Source organism: Puma concolor, chromosome A1 (genome assembly GCF_028749965.1).
Source record: "Puma concolor isolate L17-30 chromosome A1, mPumCon1.1.hap2, whole genome shotgun sequence".
In the NCBI taxonomy this organism is placed as follows: Eukaryota; Metazoa; Chordata; class Mammalia; order Carnivora; family Felidae; genus Puma; species Puma concolor.
Genome location: NC_141667.1, coordinates 102,996,289 through 103,019,345, shown reverse-complemented (window position 1 = coordinate 103,019,345; position 23,057 = coordinate 102,996,289). Strand labels below are relative to the sequence as shown.

Genomic DNA, 23,057 nt, shown 5'->3' with positions numbered 1-23,057 from the left:
TTTCCTACAACAAATTCTATTTTATGTGCTTTCCGGTTGAAACTTAAAATTTCTGCAGCTTTGCATTTTACCTTGAATTAATATCCCAGTAAAACCATATTTATTAAGCAGTTTATAAAGAAAGCGCTTATCTTAGGACACATAAATGGCAGAGCCTGTATAAATTCAAATTTCTATAAAACCTTTTCCCTATTTTGGATGTTTTTGTTCCCTTTGGTCCAAAGGTCCCATCACTGCTCCAGTCTTCTCTCCGACAATGAATAACTATCCTAACTCAGTACTTTGAAGAAGTACTTACTATATTAAAATTGTTTTCTTCCTGTGGTTCTTAGGGGCCAAATCAAATTTTCACAATTTTCTGTGTCCTCTGGCTCTTGCTACATTTCCCAGCTCACATTCACATCTGTCTTGAAGCTCCTGCCACACCTACCTCATTGTTCTCAGACATGTGAAGTGAGGGAAACCTTAACAGCCTTCACACCCTCTATTTCCTACATCTCCCTTTTGATTCACATGGCTGGCTCCTTTTGGTCATTCATATTTTAGATTGAATATCACCTCCCCACAGGGGGCCTTTCCTCATCACGCAGTCTAACCTGCAAGTCCCAAGTCATTATCTGTCATATCTCGGTTTTATTTTTCTTCATCACTGGTTTAGCTCATCATGTCTCTTTGAATCTCCTCCAAGCTTGGAGTTTCTCAGTCTTTCCTTCTTCCTGACCTCGACAATTTTGAGGAATATTTGGTGTCTTATAGAATCTTATTTTATATTTCTCAAATTCTGGATTGTCTGCTATTTTCATTTTAAACTAGGGTTATGGTTTTTTTTTGTTTTTTGGGGGGGGGTTGGTTTTTTTTTTTGAAGAGTATGGCAGAAGTGAAGCACCCTTCTCACTGCATCGTAACATCAATACGAGCTTTCACTGGTGACATTCACATGGATCACTTTGTTAAGGTATGATCAGTCAGGTCCCTCCGGAGTGATGTTACTGGTTTTCCATTTCCATACGCCCTTCTTTTTGGAAGCAAATCTTTAAAACCAGCCCATTCTCAGACAGAAGGGAATTAAACCTCACCCCCTTGGAGGGGGAGTACGTACATAGATTATTTGGAATTCCTCTCTAAAGATGTGTCCCTTCTCCCTTATTTATTTGTTTGTTTATATGAGTATGAACTCAACGATAATTTGTTTTATTCTTTGAGTTATAGCCTAATAACGTCACTATTTCTTACTCAGATTTTTCCAGCTTTGATTACTGGCGACACTTTCAGGTTGGTTTCTGTGTACTCTTGACATGTCCCCATCCTTCTTTATTTTTATTTTTAGCACTTGCTTACTTTCTGGCACTAAGTAATGCTCCAGGCTCATCTTGTGTATTCCCTGCTCCAGGCCTAGACTCAGCTATTTTCTGAGCCCTGCTTCCTTTTATTGGAGAACAGAACTGAAAAACCAAGATCTGGGTGCTGGAGGCACTAACTGCTGCTGGAGTATAACTGTCCTTACATCCTCTTACTGGACAGAGCAAGGAAATAAATGTATATATAGACTAACCCATGTACACCCACACATCTGCACTTATTTCTGTACCAGTATGTAAAAATGAACACCAATTTATACCGGTATTTCCAACTCTAATCCATTCTAGTCTTCCCTTCTGCCCCTACCTTGTTGATTTAGAACTTCTTCCTCAGAAAATAATAAGCTGGCACTACTTATCTTCGATGGTTATTTATTTACTTATTTGTTCGACTCCAATAAAAGTAAAGCAGTTTCAGAATTATTGACCGGAACCACGGTAAGAAACAAATTTGCCACCTAGGGCACGCTGCTCAGGTACAGTTCTCCCTTTCACCTTGCTTAGCTCAGCTTTTTTAACCCTACACTTAGATATACATACAGTTAGATTCACTTGTATCAGTCTGCATTTCATACTTTGAATCTCTATCTCCCCCATCTTTTTGGTTCATTCCTTAAAATCAGCTTCCAGTAAAAGTTCTCTGGGTTTTGACAAATACAACCAATCATTTCTCCACCACTTGAGAACCAACACAGAACAGCTCAATACCTAAAATAATTTCCTCATGCAATTCCCTTCTAGTCAACTACTCTCCCTTTGTCCAACCCGTAGCAGCCACTGATCTGTTTTCCATTCTTTTGTTTTTGCCTTTGCAGTAATATCATATAAACGGAATCATACAGTATATAGCCTCTTGAGTCTGGCTTCTTTTACTTAGCAAAATGCTTTTAAGATTCATCCATACTGCATGAATCAGTGACTCGTTTCTTTTCATTGCTAAGTAGTATTCCATTGTATGAATACCCTAGTTTATTTATTCTTTCATTTGTTGAAGAACATCTTGGTTGTTTCCTTCTTTGGAAATTAGGAATGGTGCTGCTATAAACCTGCACATTCAAGCTTTGGGGTGTACAAAAGGTGTTCCTTGGGTAAATATTAATGGGTAAGTATTGTTGTCTTAAATCTTTAAGTTTGGGCATAATTTGTCCCAGAGAAATAGATAACTAAAACTCTTGTTTCTCTGAACCATTTGAGAGTAAGTTAGTTGCAGATGTGGCTTTGTCCATAAATACTTTAGTATGTATTTCATAAAATACTCTCTTGTGTAACCACACAGAGAGATCACAATTAGAATCTAATTTGTATGCTTATTCAAATTTTACTCATTGCCCCAATAATGTCATTTATAACAAAATGAAATGTCCATATCCTCATATTATTCAGGCAGGTATGTGTCTCTTTTTATCCTTTATTCTGGAAAGATTCCTCAGTCATTGTCTTTCATGATACTGACATTTTTGAAAAGGATAAGCCAATTATTTTGTAAAATGTCCTTCAATTTGGGTTTATGTACTGTTTTCTAACTATTGGATTCAGAAATATGCATTTTTTGACAGAAACACTGTTAGAGCAAGAGGCATATGTCAATTTGTGCTGTTATAGTGATGGCAACTTTGATCTCTTAATTCAGGCACTGTCTACTACATTTCTCAAATGTAAAATCACTAATTTCTTCTTTGTAATTGGTAAGTATTTTGCAGGCTAATACCTTAAAATTAGGCAAATATTCTGTTTCTCTTTAAACTTTCACTCATTCATCTCAGCATTTATTGATTATTCTTGTTTGAGTCAATTGTTACTATTGTGTATTTCCACATTTTTTAGGTGGCATTCTATCATAAGAGACGGCTTTCCTTTGTCACTATTCATTTATATCAGTATGACTAAATGGATTTTAAAGAACTTTGACTTTAAGGGCACCTGGGTGGCTCGGTTGAGCCGCTGACTTCAGCTCAGGTCATGATCTCATAGTTTGTGAGTTCTAACCCTGCCATCAGTCTCTGTGCTGACAGTGTAGAGCCTGCTTGGGACTCTCTCTCTCCTCTCCCTCTGCCCCTCCCCCACTCGTGCTTTCTGTCTCTCTCTCTCAAATAAATAAATAAACAAACAAAAATAAAGAACTTTGACTTTATATTTGTGTCAGTATAACATTTGGTGATACTCAGCATAGGCTTTTCCTTTCTCCTTTCTTCTCTCTCCTTTCCCCTCTCCCCACACATAAAGTTCAGAGCCTCAGTGGGCATTCGTGTGTGTGTGGAATTTTTTCACTTCAGAGATGGGCTGAAAGAACTAGAGTGAACAAAAAATCCAATTGGATTTCTGAACAGACTTTTTTTTTTTTAACCCACGCTATCAACCGTAACTTCATACGTTGTTATCCCAAGGACAAAATGTTGAAAGTATCTACTACTGATTTATCTTGTATTGAATAGCAGTGAAAAGGGGAGGGTGGACCCCCGTTCATGCTCTGTCTCTCTCTGTCCCAAAAATAAATAAAAAACGTTTGGAAAAAAAAAAATTTAAAAAAAAAAAAGGGGAGGGTGGAGAAAATCGGTCACTATGATATATTAATAACAAGGCAAGGGAGAGGCCATGATAGCTGCTACAATCTTTTTTTTCTTCTTCAACTAGAGCACTAGTTGAGACATATAACATCCTTCCCCCCTCTGCTTATTCCATGTTTTCTGGCTCTCAGCCAGTACCTGAGTGTGTTTGTGCTCTTTAGCTGATGAGGTGAACAGAACCTTTTCTGATGCTATACCCAGTGCTCAGTATAGTAAGACACTGTTCGTGCCCCTCCAGATTCTCTTTCCAAAGTCCATGAGCCAACCATCCCCTAGCTGGCGAAAGGTAGGCTGACAGCAGCCCACAGCTGCATGCTCCTCCTGAACATTGCCCTTGGCTGCTGGGCACTGCCTAGAATCCACTGGAGCAGCCGCACACACATCACTCCCAGTGACCCACCTGGGGAGTTTGTGCTTCCTGTTCCCACAGTTTTAGGCTCTGTGGGTCTAGAGATACTGTTTGCCGGAGGAAAGATGCTTCTGCAGGGATCACAGGAAGAGTCTTGCCACACTTAGAAGCTGCTTGTCACTTAGAGCTTTTCGTACCAGCAGACCGGCAGGCAAAAATCGGGACTTATCTCACTGGTAGGCGTGATTGGCCCTGATAATCATCAGGAGGTAGGACTGCTGCTAAACAGCTGGAGCCGGAAGGGGTAATTTGGCCATTCAGAGGATCCATTCAGAGGATCGTTCAGAGGATCCATTCAGAAGATCATTCAGAGGATCATTCAGACAGTTCAGTTGCTTCTTTCGCTGCGCTCAAGTACGTTGATTTGAACTCAAAATCTGGAAAGGTAACTCTGGTAGGTATATGGATCCGTTGGGCCTACTGTTTGACCCATCAAGTACCGAGGGAGAACTACTAAAATCCCTCACCGTGATTGCAGACTTGCCTATTGCCCTTTGTAGTTCTGTCGATATTTGCTTGACACACATCGAAGAAAGGTTGTTACCTACATATAAATTATAAGTCATTATAACTTCCCAGATAATTAAATTCTTATCATTTTAATAAATTTAGACAAATTACATTGTTAAATGAATAAATAAATAAATGTGTTAATGACACCAGCTTTCTTTTGGCTGGTATTGCTTAATGTATATTTTCCATCTTTTTTTTTCCCTACATTTCTTTATGCGCATTACTTAAAAATGGTAATTAAAGGGGCGCCTGGGTGGCGCAGTCGGTTAAGCGTCCGACTTCAGCCAGGTCACAATCTCGCGGTCCGTGAGTTCGAGCCCCGCGTCAGGCTCTGGGCTGATGGCTCAGAGCCTGGAGCCTGTTTCCGATTCTGTGTCTCCCTCTCTCTCTGCCCCTCCCCCATTCATGCTCTGTCTCTCTCTGTCCCAAAATAAATAAACGTTGAAAAAAAAAATTTAAAAAAAAAATGGTAATTAGAAAGCATAATTGGGTTTGCTTTTCAAATCCAGTCTGACAGTTTTTGTCTTATAAGTAAAAAAGTTTAGTTCTTTTACATATATGATGATTACTACTGTGTATGGATTTATCTCTATATCCCAACTTTTCTTATCTTTTTTGGAGGGATTGATTAAACTTGTTTCTTCTTTCTTTAATCTCATTTTTTCCCTATTAGTTTGAAAGTTATATTCTTTTATGGTGATCTCAGCTATTTTAACATGCATTCCTAATATGTCACTCAGTGCTGTCTACAGTTAGCCAGTATCTTTTTTTTTTTTTTTTTTTTTTGGTGGAGGGGTACAGCACCAGGACATTAGGATATTGTAACTTTGGTCATCACTCTCTCCCATTTAGGTGCCATTATTGAATTACTTTAGTTCTTGCTCTTTGTTTTTTTCTTCTTGGTTTTTATTTATTTATTTAATTTTATTTTTTATTTTTAAAAATTTACATCCAAATTAGTTAGCATATGGGGAAACAATGATTTCAGGAGTAGATTCCTTAGTGCCTCTTACCCATTTAGCTTATTCCCCCTCCCACAGCCCCTCCAGTAACTCTCAGTTTGTTCTCCATATTTATGAGTCTCTTCTGTTTTGTCCCCCTCCCTGTTTTTATATTATTTTTGTTTCCCTTCCCTTATGTTCATTTTTTTTTTTAATGTTTCTATTTATTTTTGAGACAGAGCATGAGCAGGGGCGGGGCAAAGAGAGAAAGAGACACAGAATCCAAAGCAGGCTCCAGGTTCTGAGCTGTCAGCACAGAGCCTGACGCGGGGCTCGAACTCACGGACTACGAGATCATGACCTCAGCTGAAGTCGGACGCTTAACTGACTGAGCCACCCAGGCTCCCCCCCTTTTTTTTTTTTAATTTCTTTTTGTATCTCAAATCTTTTGTCTAAAATCATAAATCACAAGGAGATAGACTGGTTGTAAACCTGCCTCTTTTTTAAGATTTTTTTAAAAAGTTTATTTATTTATTTTGAGAGAGAGAGAGAGTGCGTGAGAGAGGGAGGGCCAGAGAGAGAAGGAGGGGGAGAAAATCCCAAGCCAGCTCCACTGTCGGCACAGAACCACACAGAGCTGGATCTCATGAAGCATGAGATCACAACCTGAGCTCAAGTCAAGAGTTGGACACTCAACTGACTGAGCCACCTAGGTGCCCCAGCCTGCCTCTTTAATGTGACCTGGGATTTAGCCTGCTGAGCTCCTGGGTGAGCCTGCACACCTGAGAAGGATCTGGGACCTGCTGCCACCTCTTTGGTTCAGTGCTTTGGGAGTTTTCCATCAGAGGGGAAACCACAACATACCTACCCATACACACACCTACCTGGAATCCACCACCACTGACTCACCACAGCTGTCATAAGACTTCCCGGGTTGAATCATGCCTCAACCACTTACTGACTGTGTGACCTTTCTGTGTCTCAGTTGCTCCATCTGTAAACTCAGAATAATAATAATACCTACTTTAGAAGTTTGTCATGACAATTAAATGAGTTAACTCATATAAAGGCTTAGAACACTGACTGCCATATAGTTAACTGGAAGGAGATTGTACCCCAGGGACAGACTTACTCTGTTCTATGCCCACCTGCCCATGTTTCCAGGTGAAGTAAAAGTTGTTCCTGGCCAGAGCGGGCCTTCCAAGTGTTGGGGTCCCAGGTGCATCGACCAAAGAGTCACATGGAGGAGATCTGGGACTGACTACCTTCTGAATAAATCTGGGCAGCCATCTCATTTGGCCTGTAAGCATGGAAAATGTTCACCTGGATCCTTCTGCTCTGGCCACCTTTGGAAGCCACCTGCCACTCCAAGCCACTAGCTGTCCTCCACCCTGGAGGTAAGACACCTGCTAAGCTTCTCTCTGGCCATTGAGAACGGCCTCTATGAGCACAGCATTGTGCTCCTCATTGGGAGCCCACGCGGAGAGGCAGATAGCCTCAATCAATTACCCCTGTTCCTTAAAACTTTCCAGCAGCCAGTGGCCCTGGTTAGTCAAACCATCATTCAGGGCAATGAGCTTACAGGAAAACCAGTGATCATAGCAGATCAGAATCAACCTGAAATAAGAGGACGTGACTTCTAATGAAAACAAGACAAGACATGATGAAATAGGAGAGGGACTTCTGCTTTGTCACCTCTTTTTCAAATCCCAATTAAGTAGCAAAGAAATAGAAAAATAAATTCAAAAAAAAAAAGGAAAAAAGAAAGAAATTCAAAGCAACACAGGAAAATCAGGGTACTTCTAGCAGACCAATATAGTAAGGAACTTTTGAAAAGAATAAAGGAGGGGCACCAGGGTGGCTCAGTTGGCTGAGCGCCCAACTTCAGCTCAGGTCATGATCTTGTGGCTCGTGAGTTTGGGCCTCACCTTGGGCTCACTGCTGTCAGTGTGGAGCCCACTTCCAATCCTCTGTTTCCCTCTCTGTGCCTCTCCCCCCGCCTCAAAAATAAACAAACATTTCATGCATGGAACTAGAGGGTATAATGCTAAGTGAAATTAGTCAGTCAGAGAAACACAAATATCATATGACTTCACTCATATGAGGACTTTAAGACACAGAACAGATGAACATAAGGGAAGGGAAGCAAAAATAATATAAAAACAGGGAGGGGGACAGAACACAAGAGACTCATAAATATGGAGAATAAACAGAGGGTTACAGGAGGGGTTGTGGGAGGGGGGATGGGCTAAATGGGTAAGGGGCACTAAGGAATCTACTCCTGAAATCATTGTTTCACTATATGCTAACTAATTTGGATGTAAATTTTAAAAACTAAAAAAATTTAAAAAATAAACATTTTTTAAGAAAAAAGAATAAAGGAAATAGGAATTGATTGACAGACAAATCTAGCAGAGCAGAAGAACCTAAAACAGAGAACAGGGCACTGGAGCAGTTAATGAAATAAAGAGTTGAGCCATACTTCTAAAACCCTGCCAAGTCACCAACTCCTGGAGCTGCTCCTGCAGCAGCTAAGTCCTTTGCATGGGCCACCTGAAGGCCATAGGTATAGTTTTCTGAAGTAATTATTTATCACAGCAGACCAAGGCTCTTGGAAGTCTATGTGCACATCTTTTTCCAACTCCCAGATATTATATCACTAGCTTGAAATTGGCTGGGGAAGGAAGATTTATAACCTGGAAATCAGCAAATGCTACAAATCAAGGTGTGCTCCCTTCACTCTAGCGATGGTTGTTAAACATTTACCAGCATACCACTGCTCCAGTGTAAGCTAAGATTAGAGAAAAAGGACAATGCCCGGAGGGTCAGAGAAACTATGCTAAAAAGAGAAGTTACCCACATAGTCTGCCTATCCCTCCACAATCCTATGAGGCAGATTCCTGTAATCAAAACATGCATTCACTGCAGGTAAACAGGAGTTCTTATTTGAAGTGAGCAAATGCATTCCAATTATGAAAGAAGTTCAGTTTAGACCTGCACCAACAAATAGGAATTTTGGATTCAACAAACATTTTGGGAAAACCAAGATCATGAAAGAGAGTAGCAAATTCAACAAACAGAACTAGCCTAGGAATAAAAATACAGAGTTAATGGAAACAGATTAAACATAGTTAATATCCTCAGAGTAAGCTGAAAGAGCTGCTATGAAACACAACCAGAATTGATGAAAAATTAAAAATATGATTGTTAAACATAATAGTTGGGGGTGAATATGCAACAAATGAGTTGGAAAACTGAGTAGCAAAAACTATTCCAAAATGGTATGCCAAAAAATGAAAAGAAAAAAGAAAGAAAGGGAGAGAGAAAATGAAGGAAAGATGGGATAGAGAGAGAGAGAGAGAGAGTAAGAGAAAAAAGAAAGAAAGAAACAGAATGGAAGAAAAAAAGAAAAAAGTAATGTTAAGAGACTTGGAAGAGAAGTACAACAAAAATTGTAGGTATAGTACTGTGAGAATGCAAAGGAAGAAATTATTAAAGAAATAAGAAAAAAGCATTTCCCAAAACTAAAGAGGGACTTGGACAGAAGAGGCTTATTATATGCCAAGCAGAATTAATGCAAAATTATCTTCTAAAGATAGCCAAGTATTAACTAACATGACAATGAAAAGTCTTTCCTTCCTCTGTTTCTATTATTTAAAAAAAATTTTTTTTTAACGTTTATTTATTTTTGAGACAGAGAGAGACAGAGCATGAACAGGGGAGGGGCAGAGAGAGAGGGAGACACAGAATCTGAAACAGGCTCCAGGCTTTGAGTGGTCAGCACAGAGCCCAATGCGGGGCTCGAACTCACGGACTGTGAGATCATGACCTGAGCCGAAGTGGGACGCTTAATGGACCGAGCCACCCAGGTGCCCCTCTATTATTTTTTTAAAAAATTTTAATGTTTATTTTTGAGAGAGAGAGAGAGAGAGAGTGAGAGAGAGAGAGCACAAGCAGGGGAGGGGCAAAGAGAGAGAGGGAGATACAGAATCTGAAGCCCGCTCCAGGTTCTGAGCTGTCAGCTCAGAGTCCAATCAATGAGGGGCTCAAATTCACAAACTGTGAGATCATGACCCGAGCCCAAGTCAGATAACCGACCAACTGAGCCACCCAGGCGCTCCTCCTTCCTCTGTTTTTAGAAACCACCCATAAGTAATCAGAAGAATTTTGCCAACTCCATATCTGATGAAACTAGAAGGCATCTAAAGCTAAAATAGGAAGAAATACTGCCAACCTGGCAAAGGTCAAACAGAGGTCAGGGAAGCATGGAACCCAGAGCTGCATATCTGAGAAAAAGCCAGTTGAACTATGACTCTAAAGTAAAGTGCATTGCTTAGGGTGAAAATTAATAGTCCCTCTTTTGTAACAATGGAGGTGGTGAGAACGTCTCTGGAATCAGTTTGTTACTGAGAAAAAGCTAAGGAAGTTGATTTAAGCAAGAAATATCATAGACTAATCATATTTTTCAGGAAGTTGTTGAGGGAGGAGGGAAAGGGGGAGACTGCATTGTGTCATCCCTTTGGTGCAGACCTTAAATAGGCTACAGAGAAGCAAAATCCAAAGGAACTGATACACACACAAAACCAACCATGTGTTATGGGGACAGTTTCTTCTGACTATGAATGTGTCCTGGCATCTCTCACACAAAATTCCAGTAAATTGCTGTCTTAATAGTTCATTTAAAGCTGCATAAGTTAAGAAAAAAAAAAAAAGAGCTAGCATAGAGCTATAGAAAGAGACAAGAAAGAAGGGGAGGGGGGTGGACAGGCAAAACAAATGACAGATGAAGAATTTTCACCACGGAGCAGATAAAAACTGAGGCCAAACAAATTAAGTTTTAAAATTTTATCTCATTTTTGTTTAATGCTTATTTATTTTTGAGAGAGAGACAGAGTGTGAGCTGGGGAGGGGCAGAGAGAGAGGGAAACACGGAATCTGATGCAGGTTCCAGGCTCTGAGCTGTCCACACAGAGCCTGACATGGGCCTCGAACTCGTGAACCACGAGATCATGACCTGAGCTGAAGTCGGATGCTTAACCAACTGAGCCACCTAGGAGCCCCTAAAATTTTATCTTTATTAATCTGTATAAAACAAGAGCATAAAGCAGATATATAAGATTTAAGGGAACATAACATGAAAACACGGAGATAAGTTTTCTTTATGTTGATGACATGAGACAGTTGGGCTCATGAAGAAATGAAAAGAAAATAAAAATTGCAAAGAGGGGCCTGGCTGGATCAGTCAGTAGAGCATGTGATTCCTGATCTCAGAGTCCTGAGTTGGAGCCCCAGGCTGGGTGTAGTGATTACTTTTTTTAAAAATTGGGGGGAAAAAAGCAGCTGATAGTGTGGAGCATGCTTGGGATTCTCTGTCTCTCCCTCTCTCTCTCTCTGCCCCTCGACCACTTGTGCTCTCTGTCTTTCAAAATAATAAATAAATAAACTTTTAAAAAATTAAAAGAAAAGGAAGCAGCACAAAGGGAAATAGGTATTGCTGAAAACACAGTGAGGTAGGTACACAGAGGACAGGTTTTAAAAAAAAGAACAAAACAAAATGAAAATTTTTTAAAATTTAAAAGGATCAGAGAGAAAAATAAGAATTTTGGAAAACAAGGGATAACAAATCTATGTATGCATGATTGGTGTCTGTCAGGCTTAAACACTGCAATAAGATAGTTAAGATAACATTTAAATGAACATTTAAGAAGCATTTAAGATATAATTCAAAAGGACATTCCAGAGGCACCTGGGTGGCTCAATCCGTTGAGCAGTTGAGCGTCCAGCTTTGGCTCAGGTCATGATCTCAGAGTTCGTGAGTTCAAGCCTCGCGACGGGCTCTGACAGCTCACAGCCTGGAGCCTGCTTCGGATTCTATGTCTCCCTCTCTCTTTGCCCCTCCCCGCTCATGCTCTGTCTCTCTTTCTTTCTTTCTCTCTCTCTCAAAAATAAATAAACATTAAAAACAAGTTTAAAAAAAAAAGGATATTCCAGTAACAAAAGACTTATACCAACTGATCAAAGAGACACCACATATCATTGGCCAAATCTGCTTGCCAGATACCAAAATTTGTTTTTCCCTTCTTCCAAAGAGCTGGGCATGGCTGGAGTCCCTGCATCACTGTGTGGAGGAGAGTTGTTCTATGATCTGGAACACCTAGTGTAGACATTTACCCTAGGGAGAAATAAACTTTATTTTGTTACGGCCATTTCATTTTATTTGGGATCTATTATAGTAATTTAGCCTATCCTAACAGAGTCACAGACAAAATGAATGTGGAACATCTCCAATAAGATATATTGTAATAAATTTCTTTAACTTCAAACAAAAGCAGATAACCTTTTGAACAGACAGATTGAAAAAATGATGTAAAGGGGCGCCTGGGTGGCGCAGTCGGTTAAGCGTCCGACTTCAGCCAGGTCACGATCTCGCGGTCCGTGAGTTCGAGCCCCGCATCGGGCTCTGGGCTGATGGCTCAGAGCCTGGAGCCTGTTTCTGATTCTGTGTCTCCCTCTCTCTCTGCCCCTCCCCCGTTCATGCTCTGTCTCTCTCTGTCCCAAAAATAAATAAACGTTGAAAAAAAAAATTTAAAAAAAAAAAATAAAAAAAGAAAAAATGATGTAAAAAAGGAAAACTAATTCAGGCTTACTTCAGATTTCTCTATGGGATATTTACTTGTAGGAGACAGTAGAACAGTCCCATAAAATCGAGAAAATCAAGTCGGACACAATAATTTTACGCAACTGAAGCAGTCAAATAGTCACTGAAGTGAAAAATTAATAGAACATTTTACTTTTGTTCTGTTTTACATACTCGTACCTTCAGTGGTAAAATGTCTGTGTTTTTTGCTCCCAAACATCCAATTGGTTTCTGTAACTTTGACTGGTGCCTAACCCCAAACCTAGTTTCACTACCATTTTTTAACATCTGGGGAAAATTATTTCGATTTCTTTCTTTCTTTTTAATGTTTAAGTTTTTAATCTATTTTTATTTTATTTATTTCTTCTATGTCCCACATGGGGCTCCAAATCAGAACCCCGAGATTAAGAGTCACATGCACTACCAACTAAGCTAGCCAGGCACCCTGTGAGTTCTCATCTTTTTTAAAATAAGTAGTACATTCACATGCAACAAAACTCAAAAGTTGTAAAAGCCAGGTCTCTCTCTCTCTCTCTCTCTCTGTATGTTTATTATGTTTGAGAGAGAGAAAGAGGGAGGGACAGCGTGAGACAGAGAGAATCCCAAGCAGGCTCCACACTGCCAGAACAGCCCGACTCAGGGCTTGAACTCATGAACCATGAGATCATGACCTGAGCTGCAATCAAGAGTTGGATGCTTAACCAACTGAGCCACCCTGGCACCCCCAAGATATAAACTACTTAATCTAAAGAATAGATCTGTGAATACATGGAGGAAAGATGCAATATAAGTGAGATTACCCAGAAGGTAATGGTTTAGCAGTTTTCTTTTTTTGGAGGAGTTGTGCTCGAAGACAGCTTGAAGAAAGGGGTGGTTTTAGCCAGCATATGGGAAGTGGGAAGAAAAAAAAAACATACATTTTCTGGATTTAAATGGAAAAAAAAAAAACTACTTGGTGACAGTTTGTTCTTGAAACAGTATTTTTAAAAAAGCGTATTAAGGCAGATGTCATCCGGTGGAGTTGTAAGGCTAGAAATGAAATTTTGTTGTGTCACCTTTGGATCTGGCCAGTTTGGCCAGTCCAGTTGCCTCCCTGCAAATAGTTCATCAGGATTTAGTGGTTTTTCTTAAGGATTTGCTAGAGAACATTGCAGTCATATCTACAGACTCCTTTGGTTGCTGTCCCCTCTGCCCATCAAAAGTGACTTTTTAAAAATATATTTATTTATTTTTGATAAAGAGACAGAGCACAAGCGGGGCAGAGGCCAAGAGAGAGGGAGACACAGAATCCGAAGCAGGCTCCAGGCTCCAAGCTGTCAGCACAGAGCCCGATGCTGTCCTTGAACTCATGAACGGAGAGATCATGACCTGAGCCAAAGTTGGACACTTGAACCACTGAGCCACCAAGGTGCGCAAAAGTGGCTATTTTTTTAACTTGTTTTATTTTATTTTTATTTTTTTTAATTTACATCCAAATTAGTTAGCATATGGGGAAACAATGATTTCAGGAGTAGATTCCTTAGTGCCTCTTACCCATTTAGCTTATTCCCCCTCCCACAGCCCCTCCAGTAACTCTCAGTTTGTTCTCCATATTTATGAGTCTCTTCTGTTTTGTCCCCCTCCCTGTTTTTATATTCTTTTTGTTTCCCTTCCCTTATGTTCATCTGTTTTGTCTCAAAGTCCTCATATGAGTGAAGTCATATGATTTTTGTCTTTCTCTGACTAATTCCACTTAGCGTAATACCCTCCAGTTCCATCCACGTAGTTGCAAATGGCAAGATTTCATTCTTTTTGATGGCTGAGTAATACTCCATTGTATATATATACCACCTCTTCTTTATCCATGCATCCACCGATGGACATTTGGGCTCTTTCCATACTTTGGCTATTGTTGATAGTGCTGCTATAAACATGGGCGTGCGTGTGTCCCTTCAAAACAGCACACCTGTATCCCTTGGATAAATGCCTAGTAGTGCAATTGCTGGGTGGTAGGGTAGTTCTATTTTTAGTTTTTTGAGGAACCTCCATACTGTTTTCCAGAGGGGCTGCACCAGCTTGCATTCCCACCAGCACTGCAAAAGAGATCCTCTTTCTCCGCATCCTCTGTCAACATCTGTTGTCGCCTGAGTTGTTCATGTTAGCCATTCTGACAGGTGTGAGGTGGTATCTCACTGTGATTTTGATTTGTATTTCCCTGATGATAAGTGATGTTGAGCATTTTTTCATGTGTCGGTTGGCCATCTGGATGTCTTCTTTAGAGAAGTGTCTATTCATGTCTTTTGAAAAGTGGCTGGTTTTTGATACATTTGTCAGACATCCTGTTTGGGGTGGGACAGCTTTAGGTTTTGATTAGAATCTGAGTTTTTGGACAATTATATTTTTTGCATGTTTCAGAACTGACAGTGAGGACAGAAAAGGTTTTTTTTTTAAAAGAATAAGATGTAAATATCTTTGTTTGAAATTTTTATGGGATCCTTATTAGTTAGCATTCATATTCATTCAGAGCACCTGGGTTAGAAAGACAGTAACCAAGGAACTGTCTGACGAACACCAGATCGTGAGTTAAAAAAACAAACAAACAACCATAGGGCCACCTGGGTGGTTCAGTGGTTGAGTGGTTGACTTTAGCTCAGGTCATGATCTTGAGATTCATGAGTTCTAGCCCTACCCACATCGGCCCCGCTGCTGTCGGCCTGTCGGCACAGACCCTACTTTGGATCCTCTGTGCCCCCCCTCTCTGCGCCTCCCCCTCTCACACTCTCCCCAAAGTAAATAAATATTAAAAACAAATAAATAAAAATAAAAGCCCTGATTCGATGAATTTAACTTCCACCCTTGACCAATCACCTTTTTTGACCTCTTCTGTTTCTTGTGGCCTCACCTACCTTCCTTCCTAACACTTTCTTCACGCTTCTATGAACAGTAGTTTACCACTCTGTGAATAAATTTTCCACAGTTAACAGTAGTTTACCACTTGCTAGATTTTTTGACCTTGGCAATTGATTTAATTTTCTGGAGCATATTTTCTCATCTGTAAAATTGGGACAATAATAGTAATGGCATCATAGGCTTAATGTGAGGATTCAGTGAGGGAGATTCATGAAAGGGGCCTTTCTGGTGCAAAGCTATGACTGCACATGCAGTTAGGGTTGTTTTTTCCAACTAAGTGATTAGGATCCTATGAGACCTAGCAGGTCTAATCCAGAAGCACTCTTCTGTAGCTCCAGTTGTACTCTCAATCTCATGTCCTTTCCTCTAGTTAAGGACCACATTTCTACCATTATCTTCCCTTTCTATCACTTTGGCTCAACCTTGTGGCATCCCAGCATGACTTCGCACTGCTCATCTTAACACGCCCCGCTTTCGTCACCGTTCCCTTTCACAGCAAAACTTCTTGAACCAGCTGTGTCTTTACTTGTGGTCTTTACTTCCCCTTCTCCCTTCAACCCATTCTCACCATATTTATATCTCCACCACTTGCCAAGGCTCTCTCCATTGGTCATTTCTCAGTGTTTGTCCTCCTCTGACCAGCTCTTAAAACATTCTCCTGGCTTCAACGTCATCCCTTTTTCCCCCTTTTTTTTTCTTTTTCTTTTTCTTATATTGTTATAAATTTGTTATGTTTATTTATTTTTTAGAGATAGAAAGAATGCTAGCAGGGGAGGGGCACAGAGAGAGGGAGAGAGAGGACCCAAAGTGGGCTCTGTGCTGACGGCAGAGAAATGGACACGGGGTGTGAACTCACGAACCGTGAGATCATGACTTGAGCTAAAGTTGGACGCTTAACCGACTGACCCACCCAGGCGCCCCGTCATCCCTTTTTTTTCCTGACCTTTCTTCTACTTTGCTTCTCTTCCTTAATCTCTATTGCAGGCTCAGCTACTTCCCCTGACCTGAAAGTGCAGAAGTGCCCCAGAGCTTTTTGTTCGGTCCCCCCTCCTCTCTTCTCTCTCTGTGATCTCATCTCTATTTGTTGATGATCCTCAATGTTGTCTTCAATGCAGCCTCTGTCCTGAGCTCCCAAATCACACATCCAGGTGCCTGATGGACATTTCCACTTGGATTTCCAATAGGCGCTTCAGCCTAACCTGGCCAATCAGAACACTTGGGTCCTCCTTCCTTTCTCCAGAACAGCAGCTCTTCCTATCTTTTCCACCTCTGTGGCACCATTTTACACCTACTTCTCAGGCATAACTGCTAGATCATCCTTGATTTCTTTCTTCCCTTCATACCCCATGCCCGATCCATCAGCAAATTCTGTTAGCTTCACAATCAAAATAGATCTTAAGCTTGACTGCTTCTTCTTTTCACTTCCACTGCTGTCAGCTAGTTCCTGCGTGTCCTCTCTTGTCAGGACTATTGCATCTATGTTTTGAGTGGCCTCCCAGTTACCACCCCCTCATCCTTTCACCCAGAGCAGTCAATGTGATCTTTTAAAACATAAACCAGGTATCTCTGCAGCTTTAAAACCCTCCATTGGCTTCCTATGCCACTTAGACTATGAACCAGTCTCTCCGTCCTTGACTCTGCTTTCATCTTTTATCATTTCCCATTTGACCACCACTCCAACTATGCTGGCCTCCTTTCCACTTACTTGAACACATCAAGCTCATTGCTAACTCTGGGCCTTTGCATTGTTTGATCCTTCCACGTGGACCTCTCTGCCGACATTTGCACGGCTGTTTCCTTTGGTTCATTCAGTTTGCTGCTCAAATGTCGCTTCCTTAGGGATGCCACTCCAGGTGGAGAAGAAGTCCCCGCTCCCTGCCTCAATGTATCCCAATTATATGTCATAGTATGTATCACTATCCTTAGGGCCTGTCTTCCCACACTTAGTGCCATGAGAATAATGAAGTTGTTTGTCTCTTTTACTATTGGACTGCCCAGTATTTAGAAGAGGGCCTATATGTGTACAGTAAATGTTTGTTACTCTTCCTTCCCCTCATTTGTCCAAGAAACTCAGGGACTATCCTTCTTACCAGTACACTGTGTTACTGCTGATACCTAGCGCTACACAGTTGCACAAGGTGCACTGAGGTCTCTGCTCAGGCCTCAGCAAATCTTCAAGGGAGACAAAGCCCACCCCCCCTATATTCTTAGCTCACCCAAAGGTGCCTCTCTCTTGGGCTCCTATGGTTATAATCCCTAGTGCTCTGTTCTCCCAGTTCCCATACGTAGCCAGCTCCTAGGGGGCTAGCTGCTCCCGGAAGCCCTGAGTTTTATAAGTGGCTCTGGAATCTACTCCCCCAGGGACCCAAAGACCTCTGTGCTAATGGAAGAAACATCCTGTGAATCGAGGTCAGTTTCCTGCCTGTTCTTTGACGTGGCATCATCTCTTCCTCCAGAATGAGATGTACTTTCCAGTGGACTCTCTTATCATGCTGTCTGTGAAAGAAACATAAAACACCTGACAGGTTGTTGAAGGGTTTACAGTGCTAGTGATCACAGGGAACCCAACACAGTTTCCAAAAGTAAGAAAAGACAGGGGTGTCTTTTTTTTTTTTTTTTTTTTAATATATTTTGAAAGAGAGAGAGAACAAGTGGGCAGGGGCCATGAGAGAGGGAGACAGAAACTCAAGCAGGCTCCCTGCCGTCAGCACAGATCCTGATGTAGGACTTTGAACTCACGAACCACGAGATCATGACCTGACCAGAAATCAAGAGTTGGATGCTTAAGCCATGGACCTGAGCCACCCAGGCACCCCTCTTGTCACTTTTCTTGAAAAGACCGAAAGAGACAGAGACAAAGAGAGGGTAGGGGGAGAGAGAAATAGAAAAAGAAAAAGAAAAAGGAAAAAATTGAATTTCTTTGAGAGGTTCAGAACAAACAGTTCATGTATTCATTTCATAAATGTTTATTGGTTTTCAGCTATATGCCAGGCACTCTTCTAGGTGCATTATTTTGCAATTGTCATTGTCTCTATTGTTTTCTTTCTTATGAGTCTATATTAGATTGTGAATTTCTTAAAAGCAGAGGTAGTCTTTTCATTGTATTAAGCGCCCGATAATTGTCTATTGCCTGAATAAATGAGAGGAGAGAGTTAGTGAAAGACTTAGGGCAGATTTGGCCCAATTACATCTATATTCAAATGAAAACAAAGAACAGTGATTGCTCTTTAAATTGTACTATGTTATTACATTAAAATAAATTTAGATGTTTAGTAATTGTCATAATCTCACCACTGTAACACACACATTTTTCATGCTTGCTTTTGATTTTTGTCCATTTGCACTCATAGTTTTTTATACACATAACTTTAATGTATTTCCCATGTCATCTTCTGCCTTTCCACTTATTAAGGACAAACATATTTATATGTTTTTACATTATCATACTTTGTACATTTATGACTTTCTGTAATTTACCAATTTCTCTTTTCTTACTTTATAAAAATTTAAAGGGGCACCTGGGTGGCTCAGTTGGTTGAGCGACTGACTTCGGCTCAGGTCATGATCTCACAGTTTGTGAGTTCGAGCCCCGCATCCAGCTCTGTGCTGACAGCTCAGAGCCTGGAGCCTGCTTCTGATTCTGTGTCTCTTTCTCTCTCTCTGCCCCTCCCCCACTCATGCTCTGTCTCTCTTTGTCTCAGAAATAAATAAACATTAAAAAAAAAAATTTTTTTTTAAGTAATCTCTACACCCAATGAGGGGCTCAAACTCATGACCTCGAGATCAAGAAATGCGTCCCCTGTCTCTTCTTTTGAAAACTGTTTGGGTTCCCTGTGATCACTAGCACTGTAAACCTCTGAACAACCTGTCAGGTGTTTTATGTTTCTTTCACAGATAGCATGATAAGAAGAGTCCACTGGGAAGTACATCTCATTCTGGAGGAAGAGATGATGCCACATCAAAGAGCAGGCAGTCAATTCCAGGTACACTCAGGAGAGAAGAAGGGTGTGCCTAGCAAGCCGCTCTGAAATGAGAAGAGTGTGTGCAGGGTGATATTTAGCTCCATTCTGCACTTTGATTAGCATGTTTCTGTCTCCTGGCCCTTGTATAGCAGCCTGCCTGGATACCATCTGCCAAGCTTTTGCGTTTCTTTCTGTTTTGCGTAAAGTTTTTGCTTTCAGTATGCTGCTATTGAGTAAGGAAAACCAAGAGAACACCAGACTTCAGGGATCTACTTCTTTCTCTTCTGCCTTTTAATGACCCTCAGTCCTTTTGCGTCTTGTTATCATCAAGTACAAGATAAGTACAGAGGACTACCGCATCTGACACAGGATGCTCCCCTTTCAAGAAGTTAGGAAATAGGAGAGGTTTATAAAAGCTTCTCATTTGCAAAATGGGAAAAATGTGTTTTACTTTATAGGCAACTCTTCTGAAACAGAACTAGTTTTATTTATTTATTAAAAAAAATTTTTTTAATGTTTATTTTTGAGAGAGAGCGAGCTAGAGCACCAGCGGGAGAGAGAGAGAGAGAGAGAGAGAGAGAGAGATACACAGAATATGAAGCAGGCTCCAGGCTCTGAGCTGTCAGCACAGAGGCTGATGTGGGTCTTAACTCATGAACCATGAGGTCATGACCTGAGCCAAAGGCAGACACTTAACTGACAGAGGCACCCAGGCACCCCTCGAACAGAACTAGTTTAAAGGAAGTAATGAGAAAGCGGCCTTTATAACTAACTGTTGATTAAGGGGGTATGAGCTGTGAAACCAAGATGGGAAATAAGAGATCAAGCTAAGGAATGAAAAGGGGATGTTCTCTGAGTATCTTGTCCTCAAATGTTGGAGACAAAGTCATATTTTTGTAAACCAGAGAATGTAGATTTATTTTGTGTTAATTTCTCCTGTCTTATTTGCTACCACTTGTCAAATTATATTATAGCTGTTATGTTATAGCTTTGGATTATAGCATACATGTTTGGGGCAGAGTTCAATGCCGACCAACAGTGTCCCCTCGAAGCATGTTGATAGGAGGTATAATTAGAGAGAGATCCTACAAGGAAGATGAATCTGGTGGTGGGGACACCCAAAAGTTGAAGGCCAACTTGTTTAGAGGCCCTTCGCAAGAGGAGATCTCCTCTGGGAGCCAATCCTGACTTTATTATCTCAATTTAATTTTATTTTTATTACAAAAGGCAGCTTATCCTTTAAGAAGTATACTCAAGTATACTCAAGCCCCAAAGAATTCTTTCAAAAACATTTAAAATAATGAGAAAATTAACTCAAGTAGAACATCAATAATGCTATTTTTATAAGCTCTAAGATCTAGCACCATATGCAATTAAGAGTATGAGTAACAGATGAATGGGTTTACTGCATATTCAAAGTCTTATCCACCTTGACATTTCTGTGATAGGTTCAATCATTCATCCATTGTTCCGCCATTTATTGAGTGACTCTTAAGTGCCAGGCAAGGAGTGGAACACTGTTATTTGTGTCAGTTTTTTTTTTTAAGTTTATTTATTTTGAGAGAGACAGAGAGGGTGCAAGTGGGGGAGGAGGAGGAGGAGGAAGAGGAGAGAGAGAGAGAGAGAGAGAGAGAGAGAGAGGATCTCAAGCAGGCTGCACGTTGTCAGTGCAGAGCTTGATGTGGGCTCAAACTCATGAAACTGTGAGATCATGACCTGAGCTGAAATCAAGAGTCAGATGCTCAACTGACTAAGCCACCCAGGCGCTCCTGTGTCAGTTTTTAATAGTTTTGGAATGTGTTTGGATGAGTAAGGACTAAGTGTTTGGGTCACAAATACTTAATGGCACATATAAGTGAGCTACCCTCTCAGGGCTTTATGTATGCTCTGCCAGACTGTATGTGCATCCCAGGAAGCTTCACTTGAGAGAACAGAATGTAGCTAATACCACCCACATTTTTCTTCTACTTCACCATCCTGTCTGAAATTTAGTCACCTTAGTCACTGTTTACAATAAATTTCCACAATTTAAATATCAGGCAATTATGGCATTTTGGTGTTTTAGGTATGGTGTTTTGGCCCCAATGAACCTTGTAAGTACGTAAAATACACAGAATATTTATCTTTGTGGTAAGCCTGCCTCTAATATTTATGGGACCAGAGGTAGGAGTACAAACGGAGACTAGCGTACCATGCGCAGTTATTTGAGTACTGTGCTAAATTGTCAGTGTTGCAACACTAAAAAAAAGAAAATCTGTGCTTGATACCACTTTGTTATGTAAAACGGTACTTTGTTATGCAAGAATCTATTGCATTCATGTTGGGAGGAATAATTCAACAAGTTAACTAATTTGTCTTTTAAGCACTTCTGTTGCTCAGATTCTGTCTGAACCCCAAAGCAGTCTCTCTGTGATATGCGCAGCTATCCCACCCACAGATTTTCACAGTATCTTGGAGTTCTACCTTTTGTTTTGAAGACACAGCACAAGGGCTACGGAGAAGTGTTTCTCACGGGCCTGAATAAGTGTTGGTCATGGGAGAGGGTATATGTAGTTATGGGCCAGAGTTCAGCCTCAGCTCGAGAGTGTCAGAGGCACCTATTAGTTTTTTAATAAATAATATGTTAGTAATATGTGAGGTCTTTTAAAGTATGGGTCCAAGATAAGACTTCTCCTCCCCAGGTCTAAGCTGGGTAGTGCCTAGGATTTTAATGCCATGCTTACTTGTAGAGTGATCTAGATGTTTGTATATATTTTTAGAATTTCTTCAGGATGAAGAAAGACAGTGCTAGACTAATGGTTTAGAGAGATATAGCAAATTTCTAAGTTAGACTTATGTTAAGTTAGATGCAAATGATAGTTTCATGAAGACTTTTTAAAGAAAAGGAAATAGCAAACATATACAAAAAGAGTATAGTAGTGTATAGTGAACCACCATATTTCCATTACCTAGCTCTCAACAATTATCAACTCGTGGTCAATCCTGTTTCATCAATACTCCTATTCTTTGTTTCTTCTTCATGGTTATTAAAAAAATTTTTTTTAATGTTTATTTTTGAGAGAGAGAGAGAGAGAGAAAGCATGAAGGGGAGAGGGACAGAGAGAGAGGGAGACCCAGAATTTGAAGCAGACTCCAGGCTCCGAGCTGTCAGCACAGAGCCCCTCACAGGGCTCAAACTCACAAACCGTGAGACCTGAGCCAAAATCAGACCGTCAACCGACTGAGCCACAGGGATCCCCCTCATGGTTATTTTAAAGCAAATCCTAGATGTGTTATCATTACATCCTATATATTTCTAAAAGATATGCTTAAAAAAGATACCATCACAATACCATTATCCAATTATTCCCAATTCAACAAATACTTTACAGGTTCACCCAGGTGCAAGGCGCTATGTGATTTTTGCTTTTTTATTTTTTTGTTATCATTTTTTTTTATTTGAGAGAGAGAGTGCAAGTCGGGGAATAGGGCAGAGGGAGAGAGAGAGAGAGAGAGAGCACGGGGGGGGGGGGGGAGGGGGGGCGCGCGGGGAGGGAGAGGGAAAATTCCAAGCCGGGTCCACGCTCAGCACTAAGCCTGAAGTGGGTCTCTGTCCCACCAGCCTGGGATCATGACCTGAGCCGAACTCAACAGTCTGACACTCAAGCAACTGAGCCATCCTGGCACCGTGGTTTTTGCTTTTGAGGTTGAAAAAACATTGTTGTAGTGTTCATTATGTTTCAATCGCAAGATCTGAGGAGGTGTAATATATGTATATAGTTAAACTACACTAAATCTATTAGTG

At 40.6% G+C, this 23,057-nt stretch overlaps 1 long non-coding RNA gene across 1 annotated transcript; it reads left to right on the top strand.

The window, feature by feature from the left end:
* Positions 1–6,210: 6,210 nt before the first annotated feature.
* LOC147584341 (uncharacterized) lies at positions 6,211–14,504 on the top strand. The gene is made up of 3 exons (XR_015255361.1): positions 6,211–7,182; positions 13,663–13,830; positions 14,463–14,504. It is a non-coding gene; the product is annotated as an uncharacterized LOC147584341 (long non-coding RNA).
* Positions 14,505–23,057: the final 8,553 nt, after the last annotated feature.